Raw genomic sequence first — 27,896 nt, forward strand, 5'->3', positions numbered from 1 at the left:
TATTAGTTATCAGATATCTTGTTTCTAAAAGAAAATCTATGATGTTTGTGAAGTTGTTTAACAAAGACCTTTTTGTATACTAGTAGTGATAAATAACAGTTTGAAAAGGCAATATGAAAATAATAGCATGTGGTATATAGTTTCTTTTTATTACATTTTTGTACACCATTTTGCATCTGGTTTTAGTTGTGTTCAATGGAACACTGACACTGTTATTGTTAACAACATGCTGATTATGCATATGCCTCTTTCTCTTTGTAAAGTCTCCTCGAAAATGTAACATCAATCCTGAAATCTAGAAGGGTATTAAACTTTTTCCTATGTTCATATCCTGCTGTGCGTTTCATCACAATTTGAATTTATAAAAAATAAAAACATTATTTCAATTTAGGTTTTTTCCTATAAAGGCAAACCCCTTCCCCTCCAGAAATAACAATACATTAACTTGAAAGAATTCAGCTAACCCCTTCTCCAGGGTTAGGTATTTTCTTTGCATCATTCCTTCTAGATACACAGAAGATTTGAAAGAAAAAAGATGAAGGAAAGGTTCAATTCATTTGTAAAACATGAATCATACATATATGCATATCTTTCAAAATCTACAATAGATAGCCATAACATTGATTGGTTGTTTGTTTCATGTCCAGTGGCAAATATTTCATGCATATTCAGAAGGAGGTCCTTATAAATCCTTATTTGTTTACCTCTTCTCAATGCTAGTCTTCTAAAGATCTTTCTGTAGACTGTTTTGCATACAATAATGAAATAAGGAAATGTGGTAAGATTGCCAATGTGACAACTTTTCAACAGTCCAAATGATGTGGATGTAAGACAATGACCATTCATAGTTTATGTGTGTAATAAAGGGATCACATGAGTTTATTTTTTTAAATAAGAGTGTTGTCCATAATGTCTTGAAAAGTCTGGTTTCAGAAGTGAAAATAAAAGTTTCTTCCAATGAAAATTAGAGGGGAAAAATCCATTGAGTTACCAAAATAATTAAATGATCCTGCATGTTTGTTGATGAAAAAATTTGTTTGCCTACAATTTAAGTCCAAAAGAATTATTTTGATCCTACATGTATAAATAAATATGCCCCCCTTCCCAATAGTAAATATTAAAAGGTCATCTTGTTATGCATGTTATTACAAAATGTGAAGCAATCCACACTAGAAAACCAACGGCCTGATTTATGCTAAAAGGGTAAACAAAAAGATGATAGACAGCAACCAACAACAACCACGGAATAATAGGCATCTGACTTTGGAGAGAAACATACATATTGTTGTTGTGTGAATTATGATTATGAGCACACATTACTCCCCACAGAGAGGCAATAGATACCAAAGGGACATTCAAACGCATAAGTCGAAATAAACTGACAACGCAATGGTAAACAACGAAAAAGAAAAAAGACAAACAACAGTATACAAAACACAATATACAAAACTTAAGACTGAGCAACACAAACTTGGGCAAAGATGCAAATGTGTTTTTCTATGTTGTGATGTTAAACTATTGTTTCAGAAAAGGGAGAAGGTTTGGTACCATTAAAACGTTTAATCCCGCTGCAAATTTTTGCACCTGTCCTAAGTCAGGAATCTGATTACAGTAGTTGTCTGTTTATGTAGTTCATATGTGTTTCTCGTTTCTCGTTTTTATATAGATTAAACCGTTGGTTTTTCCGTTTGAATGGTTTTACACTAGTAATTTTTTGGGGCCCTTTATAGCTTGCTGTTCGGTGTGAGCCAATGCTATGTGTTGAAGGCCGAACCTTGACCTATAATGGTTTACTTTTATAAATTGTAACTTGGATGGAGAGTTGTCTCATTGGCACTCATACCACATCTTCCTATATCTAAATAGACAACAAAACGAGGAATAAAATGTAAAAGTCTGCTTTGAATGGCTTGAATCGATGTAGATAGGAGTGCTAAGCATCCATCCAAACAGGAAATTAATGCTCTTTAATGGCTGACTTGACTCATTAGATTGGCAAGAAGTACATATAAAAAAAATAAAAAAGACAAAACATGTGAGTTAACCCTTTCCTCCATAATGACGCCTTTTGACGCCACCCCCTTTACTCCATAATGACGCCTTTTGACGCCTCTGTGTAGTACTTCAGTTGAAACACTTTGACTAAGAAATGTCTGTATCAGACTTAATAAAATTTGTATCCAATATATAAAGGATATTCATAAGAATATCTGACTTGAATTTCATTGATGAAATATTTGTTTTCGCAATGCATTAATATTTTAAACGTGCTGATTTTTTTTATAAATAGCCGTCGCCATTTTTTCGAAGTTCTTGTTGACAACCAAGTTTCAGAACATTGACATTGTCAGGTTAACTACATTTATTGTTGGTTATTAATACCAACTGGTTATAAAATACCTAATAATCAATTTTTACGATACAGTTTGCGTAAAAAAATATTTTCCGTAAGAGAAACTTTATTTTGAAACTCCGAGTGTTCACTGCTGCTTTTCTGGCTATGGAGTCGTACAATATTGCAACAAAAGCATTTTTTTTTTAACTTACGTTGAAATATCAGAAATTTAATGAACAACGCGGAGATATTCAGTCGAGTCCATACAATTCTTTTCTGACCCATTGAGTGAACAAATATAGCAACTTGCAAAATGTAAACATGTGTTTGGGGAATCCCATTATACGACTTCCGGCGAGTCATTAAGTGGGCGGGAACATACAAATTATAATGACCACAAAAAAATCATTCAACGTACAATCTTTCAATGTTTTTGCTTATAGAAAGTGACTTTTATGTTTCAATCATAATTATTTTAAGTTCTTTAATTAAATTAACGAGAATAGCGAATTATGCAACAATATTCAGCATCCGTAAGTTGTGATTCTAATCCCCGCCCACCAATAGAATTTACCGTTTTTACAGTGATGTTTACACAAACAAAAGATGATGAATATTTTTTCCGCGATGTTTATTTCAACAATTATAAAAGCATATGGTTCCGTGAACAACTTCATTTTAGTAGTAACAATTTGACTATTACAGAGCCTTAACTTTGCGGTTCACTTCCCATTTACAAAATATGTCAGACTAAAAGAACAGACATACGTGCATTTTTCTCTTCACGATTTTCGCCATATTTCGGGTTTCACAGAATCAAAATGTGAGATAGAAGTAAAAATGTAGTTACTCATTTGATTAAAAGCTACCTTAAATTTAAGCAACAAACTGATCAGCACATCTTATTATTAATGTTTAGTAGAGGAACAGGAGGGATATTAAATAATATTAGTATCCTAAACTTTGATGAAAGAACATGTCATGTTCATACATTGTATGTTGCAAATTTTTTTCAAGTTGATTTTTGAGGAAGTTGTTTTCTACATCCACTGGCTGTTACTGACTAATATTTTGTTAGTCTGGGAGAAAAAAAATACCTATTAATGGCTGTTACTGACTAATATTTTGTTAGTCTGGGAAAAAAAAAATTATTAATAGTTATAATTAATTGGCTTTAAACTAGCTTTCAGTAACTGTGTACTCTTAGATCAATACTCACTCACTCGCTCGTTATATGATTCATTGAGTTATTTCCCTTTGAACAGAAATGGTGTAATTAATAAGTTTATGTATAGTTAGTCTATCAATGATTGTATCTGTTCAATTGATTTTAGTCAGGAGCTGTCAAAAATTTCTTTATAACTATTATTTTTAAGTTGTGTGTTATGAAGGTAGATGTCACAGTTGTTATGTGGTATTTTATTTTTGTTGTGTGTGTTAATGTTTATTTTTTACTTGATCCTGTTTTGGGGTCCAGATTTGCAAATATCAATTTCATTAGATAATAATCTATTTTTATTAAGGCCAGACTTTTTTTTTTATCTTTTTAACGAGAAAATTTGTAAAAAATTAGGGTCGAGGGGACAAAATTAAAAAAAAAAATAAAAGTGCAAAGTCACATGAAAGTTGGTCCAGTCGACACTCAAAATAAAAAAAAAACCATTATAACATGTATAAGTGGCTTTTTTTTTTTTTAAAGAATTTATCAAAATACAAGAACAATGAAATGAAAACAGACCAGTATATTAACCCTTCTATTAATATGAACATAAAAAAATATCTTTTGATTCTGTATCTCCTCTAATTTAGATCCATGCATATGCACCAGGCAAATATATCAACCTCCCTGCATATACACTATATGTATGTATATTACCAGTCAGGAACCTCTTAGTGTATGTTACATGTTTATACTTTATATACAATTTAATTTAAAAAAATTGCTCTGTTATGTTCATGAAATTAATTATTTTTCATTAAAAAGATATATTCATTTAACCGTTAAGCTTGGAAATAATATAATTATTTTATATTAGTGTAATAGACATGGTTGAGCAACATTAACTTCTAAATTGAAACAATGCATTAAAAAGGAAATATAAACTTTAATCAAAAATATCTAACCAAAAGTATGTTAATGCGTGTGGAATGCGTAATTTTTATACGACCGCAAAAAAATTTTGAGGTCGTATATTGGTATGACGTTGGCGTCGTCGTCGTCCGAATACACAATGGTTTTCGCACTCTAACTTTAGTTTAAGTGAATGGATCTCTATGAAATTTTACCATAAGGTTCAATACCACAATAGGAAGGTGGGGATTGATTTTGGGGGTTATGGTACCAACAGTTAAGGAATTAGGGGCCAAAAAGGGGCCGAAAATAAGCATTTTTGTAACTTCCAGACATAACTTGTGTGTTAGCATATGGATCTCTTTGACATTGTACCACAAGATTCCATATCACAAAGGGTCAATGCTGGGATTGATTTTGGGGTTAATTGCCTCAAAATTTTAGGAATAAGGGGCCAAAAGGGGGCAAAAAACAAGCATTTTTCTAGTTTCATGACAATAACTTGTGTGTAAGTGTATGGATCTTTCTGAAATTTTACTACAAGGTTCCATTTCACAAAGGGAAAGCTGGAATTGAGTGTTGTGGTAATTGCCCAAAACGTTTAGTAATAAGGGGCCTAAAAAGGGGTTTAAAATAAGCATTTTTTAGTTTCTAGACAATAACTTGTGTTCAAGTGTATGGATCTCTCTAAAATTGTATTACAAGGTACCATACCACAAAGGCAAGGCTGTTATTGAGCTTGGTTTGGGGGGAAAGGGGGGTGGGGGTGATGAATCATAAGGGGGGCGGGGGTCAAAAAAGGGGTAATTTTTTTTTTTCCTTTTTTTTTTGTTTAAAATTTACATTTTAAGTTAGTTATTTTTTATCACGAAGAGAAAGTAGGAATTGAGTTTTGGGGTTAATTGCTCAAACATTTATGAATAAGGGGCCAAATATTGGTCAAAAATAAGGATTTTTTTAGTTTGTTACAAAAACTTGTGTTCAAGTGTATGGATCTCTGTGAAATTGTATTGCAATGTACCATACCACAAATTGAAGGTTGTGATTGAGGTGGGGGATGATGAATCAAAAGGGGGTTGGGAGGTAGGATTTTTTTTTTTCCTTTTTTTTTCTTTAAAATTTTCCATTTAAAGATGGTTGTTTCAGATTTATATATGAAAGAAAATAATAATGATACGGTTATATATCATGAGGAATTGAAATTTAAAATTATGTATATTGGAAATTTAGGTTACATTGGAAAGTAATAATTGGCTTTGTGGGGGGGGGGGGGGGGGGGGGGGTTATGGCTCTAATGTTTAAGGAATAAGGGGAAAAAAGGTTAAAAAACAAGGGTTTCCATTTTAATAGACAAATAATTGAGTAAAGAACATTATTTAAAAGCAGTGTAAGGTTGGTAATTCAAACTCATTTAAATATCTCATCTACACTGCTTTTAAATTATGTAAATTGGAAATTTGCCAATAACTTTATTGTTAATAAATGCATTGGAAATTTGCCAACAATTTTAGTGTAATAAACTTCATTGGAAATTTGCCAATATAAAATTTTGCTGATGAAGGTTTTTTGTTTACCTTTAGCCTTGACTATGAAGTCATTTTCTATTTTTATAGCCTTATGATGTAGTTGAATTATTTAATACTTTTATGATGTGTTTAAATGGGGTTTTATCATGTTTATGGTTGCTAATTTATTGTTTTAGTATAATAAACTCCATTTAAAATTTGCCAATAAAAAAAGTTTTTGTTTATTTTTAGCTATGATTATGATGTCATTTTCTATTTTACTTTTATGGTTGCAAAGAAATTTTTATTTTTAGATATTACTGTTAAATGATGCTGATCAAGGTTTTTGCTATGTTTAGCCATGACTATGATGTCATTTTCTATTTTAATATCTGTTATGATGTATTTAAATGGGCTTTTATGGTTACAAAGGAATTTTATATTTAGATATTACTATAAAATGTTGCTGATGCTGATTAAGGATTTTGTTTATTTTTAGCCATGACTATGATGTCATTTTCTATTTTAATACCTTTATGATGTAATTTCCATTTTTAGATATTACTGTTAAATGATGCTGATTAAGGGTTTTTTGCTATGTTTAGCCATGACTATGATGTCATTTTCTATTTTAATATCTTTATGATGTATTTAAATGGGCTTTTATGGTTACAAAGGAATTTTATTTTTAGATATTACTTTAAATGTTGCTGATTAAGGATTTTTGTTTATTTTTAGCCATGACTATGATGTCACTTTCTATTTTAATACCTTTATGATGTATTTAAATGGGCTCCCATGTATTTAGATTTTTGATTATTTATACATGTTACCAAATTGGTCCATATTGAACAAAAACGGTCCAAATTTCAACTTTATTACATTACATCAAACATTGAATTCTACATATTCTTTGATATATTGAAATTAACAAACAATTTAGTTTATGGATATTCCACCATAATAGGTAAATTAAATTTTTTCCAGTTCTTACACCACATTCATCCTGTGTCAGAAACCTATGCTGTGTCAAATATTTAATGACAATCCAAAGTCATAGCTGTATCAAGCTTGAATTTTGTGTCCATACTTGCCCCAACTGTTCAGGGTTCGACCTCTGCGGTCGTATCAAGCTGTGCCCCAGCGAAGCATTTTATTATACGACCGCAAAAAAATTTTGAGGTCGTATATTGGTATGACGTTGGCGTCGTCGTCGTCGTCGTCGTCCGAATACACAATGGTTTTCGCACTCTAACTTTAGTTTAAGTGAATGGATCTCTATGAAATTTTACCATAAGGTTCAATACCACAATAGGAAGGTGGGGATTGATTTTGGGGGTTATGGTACCAACAGTTAAGGAATTAGGGGCCAAAAAGGGGCCGAAAATAAGCATTTTTGTAACTTCCAGACATAACTTGTGTGTTAGCATATGGATCTCTTTGACATTGTACCACAAGATTCCATATCACAAAGGGTCAATGCTGGGATTGATTTTGGGGTTAATTGCCTCAAAATTTTAGGAATAAGGGGCCAAAAGGGGGCAAAAAACAAGCATTTTTCTAGTTTCATGACAATAACTTGTGTGTAAGTGTATGGATCTTTCTGAAATTTTACTACAAGGTTCCATTTCACAAAGGGAAAGCTGGAATTGAGTGTTGTGGTAATTGCCCAAAACGTTTAGTAATAAGGGGCCTAAAAAGGGGTTTAAAATAAGCATTTTTTAGTGTCTAGACAATAACTTGTGTTCAAGTGTATGGATCTCTCTAAAATTGTATTACAAGGTACCATACCACAAAGGCAAGGCTGTTATTGAGCTTGGTTTGGGGGGAAAGGGGGGTGGGGGTGATGAATCATAAGGGGGGCGGGGGTCAAAAAAGGGGTAATTTTTTTTTTTCCTTTTTTTTTTGTTTAAAATTTACATTTTAAGTTAGTTATTTTTTATCACGAAGAGAAAGTAGGAATTGAGTTTTGGGGTTAATTGCTCAAACATTTATGAATAAGGGGCCAAATATTGGTCAAAAATAAGGATTTTTTTAGTTTGTTACAAAAACTTGTGTTCAAGTGTATGGATCTCTGTGAAATTGTATTGCAATGTACCATACCACAAATTGAAGGTTGTGATTGAGGTGGGGGATGATGAATCAAAAGGGGGTTGGGAGGTAGGATTTTTTTTTTTCCTTTTTTTTTCTTTAAAATTTTCCATTTAAAGATGGTTGTTTCAGATTTATATATGAAAGAAAATAATAATGATACGGTTATATATCATGAGGAATTGAAATTTAAAATTATGTATATTGGAAATTTAGGTTACATTGGAAAGTAATAATTGGCTTTGTGGGGGGGGGGGGGGGTTATGGCTCTAATGTTTAAGGAATAAGGGGAAAAAAGGTTAAAAAACAAGGGTTTCCATTTTAATAGACAAATAATTGAGTAAAGAACATTATTTAAAAGCAGTGTAAGGTTGGTAATTCAAACTCATTTAAATATCTCATCTACACTGCTTTTAAATTATGTAAATTGGAAATTTGCCAATAACTTTATTGTTAATAAATGCATTGGAAATTTGCCAACAATTTTAGTGTAATAAACTTCATTGGAAATTTGCCAATATAAAATTTTGCTGATGAAGGTTTTTTGTTTACCTTTAGCCTTGACTATGAAGTCATTTTCTATTTTTATAGCCTTATGATGTAGTTGAATTATTTAATACTTTTATGATGTGTTTAAATGGGGTTTTATCATGTTTATGGTTGCTAATTTATTGTTTTAGTATAATAAACTCCATTTAAAATTTGCCAATAAAAAAAGTTTTTGTTTATTTTTAGCTATGATTATGATGTCATTTTCTATTTTACTTTTATGGTTGCAAAGAAATTTTTATTTTTAGATATTACTGTTAAATGATGCTGATCAAGGTTTTTGCTATGTTTAGCCATGACTATGATGTCATTTTCTATTTTAATATCTGTTATGATGTATTTAAATGGGCTTTTATGGTTACAAAGGAATTTTATATTTAGATATTACTATAAAATGTTGCTGATGCTGATTAAGGATTTTGTTTATTTTTAGCCATGACTATGATGTCATTTTCTATTTTAATACCTTTATGATGTAATTTCCATTTTTAGATATTACTGTTAAATGATGCTGATTAAGGGTTTTTTGCTATGTTTAGCCATGACTATGATGTCATTTTCTATTTTAATATCTTTATGATGTATTTAAATGGGCTTTTATGGTTACAAAGGAATTTTATTTTTAGATATTACTTTAAATGTTGCTGATTAAGGATTTTTGTTTATTTTTAGCCATGACTATGATGTCACTTTCTATTTTAATACCTTTATGATGTATTTAAATGGGCTCCCATGTATTTAGATTTTTGATTATTTATACATGTTACCAAATTGGTCCATATTGAACAAAAACGGTCCAAATTTCAACTTTATTACATTACATCAAACATTGAATTCTACATATTCTTTGATATATTGAAATTAACAAACAATTTAGTTTATGGATATTCCACCATAATAGGTAAATTAAATTTTTTCCAGTTCTTACACCACATTCATCCTGTGTCAGAAACCTATGCTGTGTCAAATATTTAATGACAATCCAAAGTCATAGCTGTATCAAGCTTGAATTTTGTGTCCATACTTGCCCCAACTGTTCAGGGTTCGACCTCTGCGGTCGTATCAAGCTGTGCCCCAGCGAAGCATTTTATTATACGACCGCAAAAAAATTTTGAGGTCGTATATTGGTATGACGTTGGCGTCGTCGTCGTCGTCGTCGTCCGAATACACAATGGTTTTCGCACTCTAACTTTAGTTTAAGTGAATGGATCTCTATGAAATTTTACCATAAGGTTCAATACCACAATAGGAAGGTGGGGATTGATTTTGGGGGTTATGGTACCAACAGTTAAGGAATTAGGGGCCAAAAAGGGGCCGAAAATAAGCATTTTTGTAACTTCCAGACATAACTTGTGTGTTAGCATATGGATCTCTTTGACATTGTACCACAAGATTCCATATCACAAAGGGTCAATGCTGGGATTGATTTTGGGGTTAATTGCCTCAAAATTTTAGGAATAAGGGGCCAAAAGGGGGCAAAAAACAAGCATTTTTCTAGTTTCATGACAATAACTTGTGTGTAAGTGTATGGATCTTTCTGAAATTTTACTACAAGGTTCCATTTCACAAAGGGAAAGCTGGAATTGAGTGTTGTGGTAATTGCCCAAAACGTTTAGTAATAAGGGGCCTAAAAAGGGGTTTAAAATAAGCATTTTTTAGTGTCTAGACAATAACTTGTGTTCAAGTGTATGGATCTCTCTAAAATTGTATTACAAGGTACCATACCACAAAGGCAAGGCTGTTATTGAGCTTGGTTTGGGGGGAAAGGGGGGTGGGGGTGATGAATCATAAGGGGGGCGGGGGTCAAAAAAGGGGTAATTTTTTTTTTTCCTTTTTTTTTTGTTTAAAATTTACATTTTAAGTTAGTTATTTTTTATCACGAAGAGAAAGTAGGAATTGAGTTTTGGGGTTAATTGCTCAAACATTTATGAATAAGGGGCCAAATATTGGTCAAAAATAAGGATTTTTTTAGTTTGTTACAAAAACTTGTGTTCAAGTGTATGGATCTCTGTGAAATTGTATTGCAATGTACCATACCACAAATTGAAGGTTGTGATTGAGGTGGGGGATGATGAATCAAAAGGGGGTTGGGAGGTAGGATTTTTTTTTTTCCTTTTTTTTTCTTTAAAATTTTCCATTTAAAGATGGTTGTTTCAGATTTATATATGAAAGAAAATAATAATGATACGGTTATATATCATGAGGAATTGAAATTTAAAATTATGTATATTGGAAATTTAGGTTACATTGGAAAGTAATAATTGGCTTTGTGGGGGGGGGGGGGGGGGGTTATGGCTCTAATGTTTAAGGAATAAGGGGAAAAAAGGTTAAAAAACAAGGGTTTCCATTTTAATAGACAAATAATTGAGTAAAGAACATTATTTAAAAGCAGTGTAAGGTTGGTAATTCAAACTCATTTAAATATCTCATCTACACTGCTTTTAAATTATGTAAATTGGAAATTTGCCAATAACTTTATTGTTAATAAATGCATTGGAAATTTGCCAACAATTTTAGTGTAATAAACTTCATTGGAAATTTGCCAATATAAAATTTTGCTGATGAAGGTTTTTTGTTTACCTTTAGCCTTGACTATGAAGTCATTTTCTATTTTTATAGCCTTATGATGTAGTTGAATTATTTAATACTTTTATGATGTGTTTAAATGGGGTTTTATCATGTTTATGGTTGCTAATTTATTGTTTTAGTATAATAAACTCCATTTAAAATTTGCCAATAAAAAAAGTTTTTGTTTATTTTTAGCTATGATTATGATGTCATTTTCTATTTTACTTTTATGGTTGCAAAGAAATTTTTATTTTTAGATATTACTGTTAAATGATGCTGATCAAGGTTTTTGCTATGTTTAGCCATGACTATGATGTCATTTTCTATTTTAATATCTGTTATGATGTATTTAAATGGGCTTTTATGGTTACAAAGGAATTTTATATTTAGATATTACTATAAAATGTTGCTGATGCTGATTAAGGATTTTGTTTATTTTTAGCCATGACTATGATGTCATTTTCTATTTTAATACCTTTATGATGTAATTTCCATTTTTAGATATTACTGTTAAATGATGCTGATTAAGGGTTTTTTGCTATGTTTAGCCATGACTATGATGTCATTTTCTATTTTAATATCTTTATGATGTATTTAAATGGGCTTTTATGGTTACAAAGGAATTTTATTTTTAGATATTACTTTAAATGTTGCTGATTAAGGATTTTTGTTTATTTTTAGCCATGACTATGATGTCACTTTCTATTTTAATACCTTTATGATGTATTTAAATGGGCTCCCATGTATTTAGATTTTTGATTATTTATACATGTTACCAAATTGGTCCATATTGAACAAAAACGGTCCAAATTTCAACTTTATTACATTACATCAAACATTGAATTCTACATATTCTTTGATATATTGAAATTAACAAACAATTTAGTTTATGGATATTCCACCATAATAGGTAAATTAAATTTTTTCCAGTTCTTACACCACATTCATCCTGTGTCAGAAACCTATGCTGTGTCAAATATTTAATGACAATCCAAAGTCATAGCTGTATCAAGCTTGAATTTTGTGTCCATACTTGCCCCAACTGTTCAGGGTTCGACCTCTGCGGTCGTATCAAGCTGTGCCCCAGCGAAGCATTTTATTATACGACCGCAAAAAAATTTTGAGGTCGTATATTGGTATGACGTTGGCGTCGTCGTCGTCGTCGTCGTCCGAATACACAATGGTTTTCGCACTCTAACTTTAGTTTAAGTGAATGGATCTCTATGAAATTTTACCATAAGGTTCAATACCACAATAGGAAGGTGGGGATTGATTTTGGGGGTTATGGTACCAACAGTTAAGGAATTAGGGGCCAAAAAGGGGCCGAAAATAAGCATTTTTGTAACTTCCAGACATAACTTGTGTGTTAGCATATGGATCTCTTTGACATTGTACCACAAGATTCCATATCACAAAGGGTCAATGCTGGGATTGATTTTGGGGTTAATTGCCTCAAAATTTTAGGAATAAGGGGCCAAAAGGGGGCAAAAAACAAGCATTTTTCTAGTTTCATGACAATAACTTGTGTGTAAGTGTATGGATCTTTCTGAAATTTTACTACAAGGTTCCATTTCACAAAGGGAAAGCTGGAATTGAGTGTTGTGGTAATTGCCCAAAACGTTTAGTAATAAGGGGCCTAAAAAGGGGTTTAAAATAAGCATTTTTTAGTGTCTAGACAATAACTTGTGTTCAAGTGTATGGATCTCTCTAAAATTGTATTACAAGGTACCATACCACAAAGGCAAGGCTGTTATTGAGCTTGGTTTGGGGGGAAAGGGGGGTGGGGGTGATGAATCATAAGGGGGGCGGGGGTCAAAAAAGGGGTAATTTTTTTTTTTCCTTTTTTTTTTGTTTAAAATTTACATTTTAAGTTAGTTATTTTTTATCACGAAGAGAAAGTAGGAATTGAGTTTTGGGGTTAATTGCTCAAACATTTATGAATAAGGGGCCAAATATTGGTCAAAAATAAGGATTTTTTTAGTTTGTTACAAAAACTTGTGTTCAAGTGTATGGATCTCTGTGAAATTGTATTGCAATGTACCATACCACAAATTGAAGGTTGTGATTGAGGTGGGGGATGATGAATCAAAAGGGGGTTGGGAGGTAGGATTTTTTTTTTTCCTTTTTTTTTCTTTAAAATTTTCCATTTAAAGATGGTTGTTTCAGATTTATATATGAAAGAAAATAATAATGATACGGTTATATATCATGAGGAATTGAAATTTAAAATTATGTATATTGGAAATTTAGGTTACATTGGAAAGTAATAATTGGCTTTGTGGGGGGGGGGGGGGGGGTTATGGCTCTAATGTTTAAGGAATAAGGGGAAAAAAGGTTAAAAAACAAGGGTTTCCATTTTAATAGACAAATAATTGAGTAAAGAACATTATTTAAAAGCAGTGTAAGGTTGGTAATTCAAACTCATTTAAATATCTCATCTACACTGCTTTTAAATTATGTAAATTGGAAATTTGCCAATAACTTTATTGTTAATAAATGCATTGGAAATTTGCCAACAATTTTAGTGTAATAAACTTCATTGGAAATTTGCCAATATAAAATTTTGCTGATGAAGGTTTTTTGTTTACCTTTAGCCTTGACTATGAAGTCATTTTCTATTTTTATAGCCTTATGATGTAGTTGAATTATTTAATACTTTTATGATGTGTTTAAATGGGGTTTTATCATGTTTATGGTTGCTAATTTATTGTTTTAGTATAATAAACTCCATTTAAAATTTGCCAATAAAAAAAGTTTTTGTTTATTTTTAGCTATGATTATGATGTCATTTTCTATTTTACTTTTATGGTTGCAAAGAAATTTTTATTTTTAGATATTACTGTTAAATGATGCTGATCAAGGTTTTTGCTATGTTTAGCCATGACTATGATGTCATTTTCTATTTTAATATCTGTTATGATGTATTTAAATGGGCTTTTATGGTTACAAAGGAATTTTATATTTAGATATTACTATAAAATGTTGCTGATGCTGATTAAGGATTTTGTTTATTTTTAGCCATGACTATGATGTCATTTTCTATTTTAATACCTTTATGATGTAATTTCCATTTTTAAGCAGTTAAGCTGCTTTATGCGAGCACCCTAGATTTGTGTTCTACCCAATAAATGCTGAAATACGTGCCATGGTTATTATCTACCTGGCTATTATGTTATTTATAACTAATTAAACACTTTTTTCATACTTTTAATTCTGGATTACACAAAATATGAGCAGAAAAACCTTAAATGATCGTCGAACCACCCAAAAGTTTTGAAGTTGCACATAGAAAGAAGTGCTCAATAGAAATACTTATGAAGTTTATTATCCCCTGTGCTTTTGGCTAAGATGTCAAAGAACAATTGTATGAATTATTTCATCGCCGAAAATCTCTAATTACAAGTCGTTTACATTTGACAAATGGCAAAAAGCGCAGGAATATTGTAGAACGGCTGGGACTAATATGACACGGAGTTGAAGTCTCAGTTGGCGGTAATTTTAACTTCGTCGACAAAACGTAAATCAAGGACTTTTAAATTTGGTGGATTCTGATAATACAAAGGTAATTATTATTAATAATTTTATTTGAGATGAGTGTGATTATTAAAATCATCTTAATTAAATGTATGCTCATTTGTATTCTTGTTAATATTATTCTGTTTATCTCGTAACTGATGCTCGTCAAAACAAATTGTTATTTATGAATGAAATCAAACTAGAGATCTGATTGGTCGATGTCAATGTCATTTCAAGATGGTTTCCTTTGTGTTTTTAATTCAGGCTTTGGTGTTACAGACTGCTACATGTGCTTTGATTTAGCTAAAGGTGCTTCAAACATTATTTCGATTAATACTTTATCAATAATTTGCTATAGGACGGCGTTATTTAATTTCCAAAGTCGCATATTTTTGTAAAATATTAAGTACGAATTTCTGACGCGTTTCACACCGTTATTGTTTTTGATTTACAATGATTTTTCATACTTCCGGTAATACAACTTTTTCGATGTTTCTTCTTATGATTTTTATACGACCGCAAAAAAAATTTTGCGGTCGTATATTGGTATGACGTTGGCGTCATCGTCGGCGTCGTCGTCGTCGTCGTTGTCCGGCGTCATCGTCGTCCGAAGACGCATTGGTTTTCGCACTCTAACTTTAAGTCATAAGTGAATGGATCTCTATGAAATTTTACCATAAGGTTTAATACCACAAAAGGAAGGTGGGGATTGATTTTGGGGGTTATGGTACCAACAGTTAAGGAATAAGGGGCCAAAAATAAGCATTTTTGTAACTTCCAGAAATTAGGGGCCAAAAAGCGGCAAAAAACAAACATTTTTCTAGTTTCATGACAATAACTTGTGTGTAAGTGTATGGATCTTTATGAAATTGTACTACAAGGTTCCATATCACAAAGGGAAAGCTGGGTTTGAGTTGGGGGTAAATGCCCGGTATCAGGTCCGTTCGCGCCCAATACACGTTCGCACCCCACACATTCGCCTCCTAGGTCAGTTCGCGCCCTACACTTTCGCACCCTTTTTTTTTTTATTCATAAACCTGATAAATTTTTAGATGTTTTGTAGATGTTTATAACAAAATATTTTTATTTTCATAAGTAAAAATTCGGGAATTTTTAAATGAAATATTGTTTTTATTTGATTTGATGATTAATTATTAAATATTAAATGTTAATTATGTATGATTACTGCTAATTGGTATTTATACACAGCCTAATTTGGTGTTCTTGTTGAGTGTTTAAAAATCATGATTGTTGTCATAGTTGTTTTAACTTGCTTTGATGTAAATACTGCATGTATTTAGCTTGGTATGAGTAAAACTTTGAAGATTTTAAATAAAAAACATGAAAGATAATTGTTTTTAACAGCTTGGCTCCTTTGATCTCATGTGTGTCAGAATCTCACTTTATTCATAAACAATGAAAAAACATATTTATAGCAATACACTATCCAAAACATGATTACGAAATATTCAACACATAAAAAAAACGTTGTCAGAATCCCAATTCCTTTTGAAACAATAAAAAAGAAATATTTATAGCAATACACTAACCAAAACATGATTAAGATTTTATCAACACCTAAAAAACGTTGTCAGAATCTCACTTTATTTAGAAACAATGAAATTTTTTTTTTATATATATATATAGATATATATAGAGCAATACACTTACCTAAACATGATTAAAAATTATTCAACACAAAAATAAAATACTGGTCGTCAGTATCTCACTTTATTTAAAAACAATGAAAAAAAAAATGTTTATTATATTTACCATGACACAAAAAAAACCTTGTCAGAATCTCACTTTATTTAGAAACAATGAAAAAATATATCTTTATAGCAATACTCTTACCAAAACTCGTTTACAAATTATTAAACACAAAACAAATAAAAATTGGGCGCAAACGTGTAGGGTGCGAACGTGTAGGGTGCGAAAGTGAAAGGGGGGCGAACGTGATTGGGCGCGAACGGACCCGGATTCTAATTGCCCTAAACGTTTAGGAATTTGAGGCCAAAAAGGGGCCAAAAAACAAGCATTTTTCTAGTTTCCAGACAATTACTTGTGTTCAAATGTATGGATCTCTTTGAAATTGTACTGCAAGGTACCATACCACAAAGAGAAGGCTGGGATTGAGTTTGGGGGTAATGAATCATAAGGGGGTTCAAAAAATTTCCGGGGAGGGGGGATTTTTTTTCGCTTTTTTTTCTTTAAAATTTTCCATTTTAAATTGGTTATTTCTGGTTTTTATATATAATAATGATATGGTTTGAATAGGTAAATTAAAAAAATTTAAGTTCTTAGACCACATTCATTCTGTGTCAGAAACCTATGCTGTGTCAAATGTTTAATCACAATCCAAATTCAGTGCTGTATCAAGCTTGAATGTTGTGTCCATACTTGCCCCAACTGTTCAGGGTTTGACCTCTGCGGTTGTATCAAGCTGCGCCCAGCGGAGCATTTTATTCTAGTTTCCAGACAATAACTTGTATGCAAGTGTATGGATCTCTCTGAAAATGTACTGCAAGGTACCATACCACAAAGGGAAGTCTGGGATTGATTTTGGGGGTAATTCCTTTAAAATTTTAGGAATTAGGGGCCAAAAAAGGGCAAAAAACCCAGCATTTTTCTAGTTTCAGGACAAAAACTTGTGTGTAAGTGTATGGATCTTTATGAAATTGTACTGCAAGGTTCCATATCACAAAGGGAAAGCTGGGTTTGAGTTTGGGGGTAATTGCCCTAAACATTTAGGAATTTGGGGCCAAAAAATAAGCATTTTTCTAGTTTCCAGACAATAGCTTGTGTTCAAGTGTATGGATCTCTCTGAAATTGTACTGCAAGGTACCATACCACAAAGGGAAGGCTGGGATTGAGTTTGGGGGTGATGAATCATAAAGGGGTTCAAAAAATTTGGGGGGGGGAGGATTTTTTTTTCTTTTTTTTCTTCAAAATTTTCAATTTTAAATTGGTTATTTCTGATTTATATATAAAAGCAAATAATAATGATATGGTTTGAATAGGTAAATTAAAAAATTTTAAGTTCTTAGACCACATTCATTCTGTGTCAGAAACCTATGCTGTGTCAAATATTTAATTACAATCCAAAGTCAGTGCTGTATCAAGCTTTAATGTTATGTCCATACTTGCCCCAACTGTTCAGGGTTCGATCTCTGAGGTCGTATCAAGCTGCGCCACAGCGGAGCATTTTATTTCATATTTAAACACTCGTAAAGTGTTCTAGAATCATTTCGATGCATCTTTCAGCAAATAGTTATCAAAGGTACCATTGTAATTCAATACGCCAGACTCGTGTATCGTACAACTTGATGCTGGTTAACGACTTTTCCATGAAAATACTGCCAAAAAAATAGCATGATACGAATAGAGGTAACATTGTAAATAAATAATAAATAAGCTTTATTTATAGTCAGCAAGATATACAAACGTTGTACTTTAGACTTATTCTTAACGTTTTCAACAAGTTTAAACATTATTTATTTATTTGTATTTGTTTTTATTTCAGCTTTATTCCAATCTTTGGGAATGGCTAATACTAGAAGAGGCAAGGCATACATGTACAATACATGATTCTCTGTAGCAACTGGATTGTCTATTCACCACAATAATTCCATAATAGCAATGAAACTCTAGACTACTATGATGTTATGAAGATATTTACATATATATCTACATACCGGTATATATGATCAATTTTGAAGATTGTTTATGCCAGGTCTCATCATGTTGACTAGTCTGACAAGTTTTGGCTCAGATTTCTGACAGGAATTATTATAAACTTGCCAGCAGTTACAACACATGAATATTATTTGTTATTAAGTGTGCCTTATTATAATCGGTCTAGCAATTTTTAGAGACTGTTTAACGATACTTTCAGAACTATGATCATGATATGTCAGACAGATATGTGTAACTGTTACTACAAAAGGAGATATATTATTGTGCACTAAGAAGTATGCCAAGTTATCAGAAACTTTTTGCATGAAGTTATATAAAGATAGTTGGAATTCATGATATTGATGCATTGTACACATGAAATATTTTAGTTTAATTTATATTCTAATTAACAGTCCAAGAGTAAGGTTAAATTGTACCAAGGAGAATTTCTTATTACCATAATTACACAGCAGTATTTTGATTGTGGATTCTTTTCAATTTTATTATTTACTGAATGCATATTTGTCACTTGTTTAATGCCTTGTTCACACATATGTTTAATTTGAATTGAATGCGAAACCGAGTTCACACAATCTTCTTTTTTTTTTCGAATTGAATTCAAAGTCTAATGCAAATCGAATTCACTAATCGCGTTCACACACTCTTCTTTTTTTTAATTCAAATCTTATTCAAATTGGCTAATTTGCATTATCGAATTCTCATTAGAAATATGTTTTTTGTTAATACGAATTAATTTAATTTGATTAAATTAATTCGATCAAACTCTGGTATGGACACTTTTTAAATTGTAATTTGAATTAAACTATAATAAATTAATTGATAAATTGAATTAAAAGTTAACATCATTTGGACAGTAAAGCGATATTGACGTGTATTGCAATTCGAAGTTGAATTTACTTTTGGACATTAAACATGTTAAATGTTTCGAATGCATATTAAACTATTTCAAATCAGTTAATGCGAATCAAAATCGAATTATGTGTGAACGCAGCATTGATATATATATCTAAGAAATGAAGAATATGAAAATATTAAAAAAATTTGTCTTGCCTTGACAGAGTCAAACAGAGAGACATATATATATATATATATATATACAAGTCTAAATTGAAAACAACGTTCAAACCTATGATTGCGTTGGATAAAAACCGCTTTTTTATACGTGTGCATGCAAAATAAATTTCTTGGTAGAGGGGTCTATATACAGCACAAACAACATTTTCCAAAAGACCAAATGAGTGAAAAAGTATATTTTAACAAAACGCATTTGACTAGCAGGTCAAACAACTGATGTTCTTAAACCCTGCTGACTGCCATTGGCGATTGCCAAATAAACAGATCACAAGATGTAACAAATAGATCTTATTATTAATTTATTACCAAACAGAAAACAATAAACTTGCGGAAAAGATGGTATACCGCAAACATGAGGTGCAAAAATTTGTACACCATATCCGGATTTTGACAATTAATGTCTCTTCAGTGATGTTAGGAATCGAAACGGTATTTGGAAGGCCATATAATTTACCTCAATTTAGGATAGACTCTTGAATTTTGAAAGAGTCAAAATTGGATGAACGGATCATATAAACCAGAAGGCAAATATATATATATATATATATAGGCATGCTGTTTTGGTAGCATCAACAATGTATTAGTTTGTGATTTTGTGATAAGGTATAGTTTATGGTAGGTCAATGATATTTGGTAAGCAGTTGTGTTAGCATAGGCACATCTCATTACGGTACCATGGAGAATATTTGGCCCCACCCCCTTAGTCATGGTCTATTGACTTTGAAACTTTGCATAGTTTTACTTATATGTATAAGTTTGTGATTTGGTCAGTTTAGGGGGAACCACTAGTGGTAGGTCAATGATATTTGGTGTGCAATTGTATAAACTTTGTCATTTCTAATTCCCATTGAGATTATTTGGCCCCGCCCCCTCAATCATGCTCTTTTTACTTGGAAACATACGTTATTTTGAAATTTCATTTATTAGCTTTTGATTAGGTTAGTATTGGGGAAACCAATAGTGGAAGGTTAATGATAATTGGCCTACAGATGTAGAAGCATTAGTACGTCTCATTTCCATAGAGGATATTTGGTCCTTACCCCTCAGTCATATGCATGATCTATTGACTTTGAAACTTTTACTTAGTTTACATGAATTAGTTTGTGATTATTATGATTATGCCAGTTTAAGATTACCAGTAATCTTAAGTCAAAGCTATTTGGTATGAGAATGTATTGGTATTTAAAAGTTTCATTTCCATGGATTATATTATATAACCCATAACCCCTCATTATGGTTCATTGACTTAGACATTGAATTTGTGTTAAGGTTTGTTTAAAGGGAACGACTTATGAAAAGTCAATGGTATTTGGTAAGCAGTTGTATAAGCATTGGCACATCTCATTTCCATGGAGATTGATAAACACTGTACCATTAGTCATGGTTCATTGTCTTTGAATATCACTTACATGTTAATGTATTTCTATTATAATTGTAACATTTGCATTATCAAAATATCAAATAGGCAAAACATGTCTATGTTAACAGCTTATTATAGATTAGACAAGTACAATTATTATAAAAATAAGAAGATGTGGTATGATTGCCAATGAGACAACTATCCACCAAAATTCAAATGACTTAGATGTAAGCAATTATAGGCAATCGTACAGCCTTCAAAAATATTTGTTGCATCATTGCTAGGCCATTATAACAACATCAGCATTTATTGTAAATTTACACCAATTCAGATAGTTTCAGGTATGAAGAGATAATTGTGCATAGTGGCACCAGCTGATTCAACTAAAACCACTAATATGGCATATTCAAACTCTAGTACATGTACATAGTGGAATTAAACCATACACCACTGTTGGACACCATTATTGAAATTATTGTTCTGATAAGAATATTCCTCCATGCAGACCGCAACAATTAGCAAAACCTACATGTATACTGCATAGTAAGCTATAAACGACTACGAAATGACAAATGTAAAACAATAAAACTAAAGCAGCCTGATTAATGTACAAAGCAATTATGAAAATTAGATATGATATACATGTATATACAGCAACAATCAACAATCACCAAACTCCTGGGTCCTCACTATGGACAGGTGCATACAGAATGTGGCGGGTTATATGGGACAGTGTATGTGCATAATCTCAGACATTGAATCTTTAAAAAATAAATTGGAAATAACTTTCGAAAGTGGTAGGATTGGATAGCAGAAACATTACGATACAAACATTATTTGATACTTTAGAAATAGCTGAGATAAACATTTTCACCAATTCTTCCACAATATTCATCTTAGCATCTGCCAAGTTTGCCTTTGGTTTTATAATTAACTGCCTATAGCGCCCTTGGTGCTTTGATTAGATATTACTGTTAAATGATGCTGATTAAGGGTTTTTTGCTATGTTTAGCCATGACTATGATGTCATTTTCTATTTTAATATCTTTTTGATGTATTTAAATGGGCTTTTATGGTTACAAAGGAATTTTATTTTTAGATATTACTTTAAATGTTGCTGATTAAGGATTTTTGTTTATTTTTAGCCATGACTATGATGTCACTTTCTATTTTAATACCTTTATGATGTATTTAAATGGGCTCCCATGTATTTAGATTTTTGATTATTTATACATGTTACCAAATTGGTCCATATTGAACAAAAACGGTCCAAATTTCAACTTTATTACATTACATCAAACATTGAATTCTACATATTCTTTGATATATTGAAATTAACAAACAATTTAGTTTATGGATATTCCACCATAATAGGTAAATTAAATTTTTTCCAGTTCTTACACCACATTCATCCTGTGTCAGAAACCTATGCTGTGTCAAATATTTAATGACAATCCAAAGTCATAGCTGTATCAAGCTTGAATTTTGTGTCCATACTTGCCCCAACTGTTCAGGGTTCGACCTCTGCAGTCGTATCAAGCTGCGCCCCAGCGAAGCATTTTATTCCTTTTGGGATCAATTTTTGTCTGTCAGCAGTGCCATTCATGCGTCCATAGTCATTATTGCAAGAATCCGGATTTCGGTCATAGCGGGTCCCCTTCCGATGAAATCCCGACTCTGATCCGTAGTTCTTCAAAAATATACCCAATAATTTAAATGTCGGAGAAAACTACAAAAATAAACGATGTTTGATACGCTTTTTGGAAAGGAATATGACGTTTTTAATGCAATACATGGATTACAAATTTACTTCAGGCTAATTTCATCAAGTTCAAATGAAGTAATAACTTATTTAGCCTAAAGTTAGAATGATTCGATGTACATTTGTACTCTCTCGTGTAACAAGTACTGGCGAAAGTGGTTTTAAACAAATTGTTTTTGATGAAAAAACATGCCACCAGCTTAAAAAATCAATGCTTTAACCTCTTTTTTGAAGTCATAAATCGTTTATGCCTTTAATTTCTTTACTTTGAAATTGCTGTTTCATCGACTTGATAGAAATTAAATATTACCGATGACGAAAGCGGGTATCGTAAACCACAGATTTTATTTTTGTTCTGAGGATTTCGTAACAGTCGGCAGGAAAAATAGAAATAAAAGTAAAAAGCACTTCTTTTATTTTTATTCTGAAATCAGGAAATTGGAGTTGATGGATCTTGTTAAACAGATAATAAAAAAAGTCTGGCCTAAAGGATAAATTTCATTACATTACATTGTGTAGATAAAGTTGTTGACATTGATAGATAAGTTGCAGATCTATATTAGTTTGTGACAAATGAAAGAATATTGGGAACTATTAATTATATATATAAAGTTTGATTACACTAAGTGTTTTTAAATAATTTTCACCTGTTATCAGATAAGAAAGCATGTGGTAAATGTCAATCACACAATTATAATTGGAGTAACAGATTTATTTGGAAATTTTCTGTTTCCTAAGTGTTGATGATGATAAGCTCTGTAGGACAGTATAAATATAGTTTGAAATTTACTGTTCATTATTAGACATTTTGAAGATAATTACAGATAAGTTTTATAGATTTTTAAAAGACATTGTATTAATGATAAATGACATTTTGGATTTATTTTTTTTCTTTTCTTTGGTAAATTGTTTGAAGAATTTTGTGGTAGGTTTGTTTGATATTCTGTATAAACTAATTTTCTGAATTCTATATATATATATATATTTTGATGAAACGAACTCCTTTAAAAAAAACTAAGCTTCTATTGTCTATTAATAAACATATATATTTAGATTTCTGATTTTGGGCCCAGTTTTCAAGTTGGTCCAAATCGGGGTCCAAATCGGGGTCTAAAATTAAACTGTGTTTGATTTCAACATAAATTGAATATATATAGGGTTCTTTGAAATGCTGAATCTAAACCTGTATTTATTTGCATTATTAATTAGATAATACCACATTGAGGTCCAAAGGGTCCTAAATTAAACTTTTGTTTGATTTAATCAAAAATTGAATTCTTGGGGTGCTTTGATATGCTTATTCTTACAATGTACTTAGATTTTGGATATTGGACCAATAGGTAAATGTCCGATTTCATTTAGATTTTGTCTGTTTTTCAAGTACTATAAGCAATAGGTCAACTATATTTGGTGTATGGAATGATTGTAAGGTGTACATGTCTGTCTGGCAGGTACCATCTGACCTTGACCTCATTTTCATGGTTCATTGGTCAATGTTAAGTTTTTGTGTTTTAGTGTTTTTCAAGTACTATAAGCAATAGGTCGACTATATTTGGTGTATGGAATGATTGTTAAATATACATGTCTGTCTGGGAGGTATCATCTGACCTTGACCTCTGCTCATTTTTATGGTTCAATGGTCAATGTTAATTTTTTGTATTTTGGTCTGATTTTTAAATACTAATAGCAATAGGTCAACTATATTTGGTGTATGGAATAATTGTAAGGTGCACATGTATGTCTGGCAGATATAATCTGACCTTGACCTCATTTTCATGGTTCATTGGTCAATGTTTAGTTTTTGTGTTTTGGTCTGTTTTTCAATTAGCATACACAATAGGTCAACTATATTTGTTGTATAAAAAAATTGTAAGGTGTATATGTCTGTCTGGTACCAATCTAATTAAAATTAAATCTCCGCACTTGCTCCTCGTTGTTTATATGTCGCGCGTGGGAGATCTAACAACAGCCGCTTGAGGGTCATGTCTAGGGTCAAATTTGCTGTAGCCAATCAGCGAAGGTGCTACAAAGTGTTAGGGTATTGGACTGGCATAGGAGTCTTAGTAGCGTCTAGAGGTCTTCCGAATGTATATAAACAAAAATGGCAGCCCCCATGCGAAAAACGTTTCGTAACATACAACTGTAATAATAGTTTGTATTATTGCCTTCCGAGGTTAAAATGGCATCAAGTGAAGAATGCACCCCAAGGAAAATATCAGTATGAACAAACATTTGTGTTTTATGCGGTTTTTCTTTCATCCAGATAGAAATCTCCTCAACGGGAGAACGTGTTGAAAAAAAAAACTGTTCAAACTGAAACTTCAGCAGAACTCAGAGAGAATCGCAATGATTTCTAGTGTTGTTACTGGTTTTGAAGTAAACGCCGAAGTAGACAATGACAATGGCGTCTGTATTAAATGTTTTAGAAAAGTCCAACAGTCAATCAAATTAAAGAAAGATGCATTAAAAATTCAAGAAGAACTAAGTGACTAACTTCGGGTGTCTTACCACCTGTCCAATCAGAAAGATTAATTGCTAATAGATTTGTTAATCTGCAAGGTGGAACAAACAATAATATAAGCTAAGATGAATACTAGAGAGATGTTGAACAAGGATACAAAAGTAACATGTTCAGGACATCAGACAAAGGAAAGTATCCTTCAACACTCTAAAGAGTATCCTCACCTAGTTAATTTTGCAAGCCATTTTGATAATATTACCAATTTAACAGGAAAGAAGGGGTTCCACCATATACGGTCATACCAAGCTGATGTTCAGAAAATTGCAAAAGACCTACTACAAGAAAATGTACTACATGTAACATATAAAACTTCAAGAATAATAACAATTAAGTGCAAGGAGCTAAAAAAAGACAAAAACCCATTTGACAGTGCATTTATAGGACTTCGTACATTGATTCATCGCCGTGACATCAACCAACAGTCCCCTTCCATCGCCTTCAAATCCACATATTTGAAAAATATTGCTTGGAATTAAATTATTGTGAATAAAGTGTGCAGGTTTAATTTTCTCTTAAGTCATAACCTTAATTAGCTGGTACTTTTTTAGTAGTTTGTTGCTGATATTAAAGTGTCATAAGTCATGAGACATCAACCCAACAAACAAAGTAATGAAATACTTTCAGTTTAGTTGCAGAATATCATGGTCATTTTGATTAGGCAACATAACTACCTACAAAAACATGTTTATAAAAATGTGGCCTGATTTCTAATGAGACAACTATTCAAAAGGGACCAACTTATTTTTCTGTATTAAAGTTCACAGTTCCACCTCTGACTTTGAGTAAAACCTATAGCAAGCTGTACAAAGACCCGAAATGACTTTATGAAAACATCAAGCACGTTCGTACAAAACAACAATGAGATAAAAACCAAACTTTTACAGATTTGTTCACAAGGCGACCAGCATGCAGATATTTACCCTATATGTACATGTAAAGAGCTGTTGATAAAACTTATACAAGGTGGTGTTGGTTAAATGTGCTTTCCTGAGTGATGAAGTTATTAGTGCACATTATTTGGTTCAATTTCTATCTTAGTCAAATTAAACACAGTAACTTAATATAATAAAATGCTCTGCTGGGCCCAGCTTGATACCACTGCAGAGGTCGAACCCTGAACAGTTGGGGCAAGTATGGACACAACAGTCAAGCTTGATACAGCACTGAATTTGGATTGTGATTAAATATTTGACACAGCATAGGTTTCTGACACAGAATAAATGTGGTCTAAGAACTTATAAATTTTTAATTTACCTATTCAAACACAAGTTATTGACTGGAAACTAGAAAAATGCTTGTTTTTTGGCCCCTTTTTGGTTCAAAATTCCTTAACATTTAGGGAAATTATCCCCAAACTCAAACCTAGCTTTCCCTTTGTGATATGGAACCTTGTAGTACAATTTCAGAAAGATCCATACACTTACACACAAGTTATTGTCATGAAACTAGAAAAATACTTGTTTTTTGCCCCTTAATTACTAAAATTTTGAGGCAATTTCCCCCAAAATCAATCCCAGCCTTCCCTTTGTGATATGGAACCTTGTGGTACAATGTCAGAGAGATCCATACACTAACACACAAGTAATGTCTGGAAGTTACAAAAATGCTTATTTTTGGCCCCTAATTCCTGAACTGTTGGTACCATAACCCCCAAAATCAATCCCCATCTTACTTTTGTGGTATTGAACCTTATGGTAAAATTTCATGGAGATCCATTTACTCAAACTAAAGTAAGAATGCGAAAACCAATGTGTCTTCGGACGATGACGCCAGCGTCATACCAATATACGACTGCAAAATTATTTTGTGGTCGTATACAAAAGAAGATGTGGTATTAAGTCTATATTTGACTGTTTTCTTGATGAACACATTGGTCTTGAACAAAGTTGTAAGTAAGATATAGTCCCACTTCATGTTATTGTCTTGAATATGCATGAAATATTTGCCACTGAAACCCAAGTGAAGAAATCAATAATCAATCAACCTGTCAATGTTTATTTTGAGCAAAAATAATCATCCTCTATGTATACTGTTGGCTACACCAAGTTAAATACAACGAGTTTGCTATATAGAACAAATATAACATCATCAAGAACAATAAACAAAAAGGTCAAAGTCATACATGTCATATGAACCATGCCAAAACTTAGCACAAAAGGACATACATCAATATCAATAATTCTATACACCAAAGATAGTTGACTTGTTGATCAATAAACCATGAAAAGTCAAGGTCAGAAACCAACCAGAGTGATTTTTATAGTTCGTTCCTGTGTTGTACTGTTACACCACTGTCCCAGGTTAGGATCCTGCTAACATGTTTAACCCCGCCACATTCTGTATGTATGTGCCTGTCCTAAATCAGGAGCCTTAGGTAATTCAGTGGTTGTCGTTTGTTTATGTGTTCCATATTTGTTTTTCGTTCATTTTTTGTACATAAATTAGGCCGTTAGTTTTCTTGTTTGAATTGTTTTTACATTTGTCATTTCAGGGCCTTTTATAGCTGACTATGCGGTATCGGCTTTGCTCATTGTTGAAGGCCGTACAGTGACCTATAGTTGTTACTTTCTGTGTCATTTGGTCTCTTGTGGAGAGTTGTCTAATCATGCTCATTGGCTATCATTCCACATCTTCTTTTTTACATCTTACAATAATTCCACACCAAATATATTTTTCTGTTTGTTTATCATGTTTATAGTAATCGAGATGCAGATTGACCCCGAATATAATTATATGCTTGTTTCATGAAATGAGGTCAAGATTAGGCGAATCTGCAACCATATCTGACAGACATGACAGACATGGCAGACATGGTTTTCTCTTTTGAATTTTTTCATATTTTTCTGGT

At 31.9% G+C, this 27,896-nt stretch overlaps 1 protein-coding gene across 1 annotated transcript in view; it reads left to right on the top strand.

Annotated features, from left to right (window-relative positions):
- LOC127730334 (ankyrin repeat and MYND domain-containing protein 2-like) overlaps nucleotides 1-27,896 on the top strand; it is a 63,133-nt gene that overhangs the window by 2,303 nt on the left and 32,934 nt on the right. The gene's annotated exons all lie outside the window — the stretch shown is intronic.

This window comes from Mytilus californianus, unplaced genomic scaffold (genome assembly GCF_021869535.1).
Source record: "Mytilus californianus isolate M0D057914Y unplaced genomic scaffold, xbMytCali1.0.p SCAF_2, whole genome shotgun sequence".
In the NCBI taxonomy this organism is placed as follows: Eukaryota; Metazoa; Mollusca; class Bivalvia; order Mytilida; family Mytilidae; genus Mytilus; species Mytilus californianus.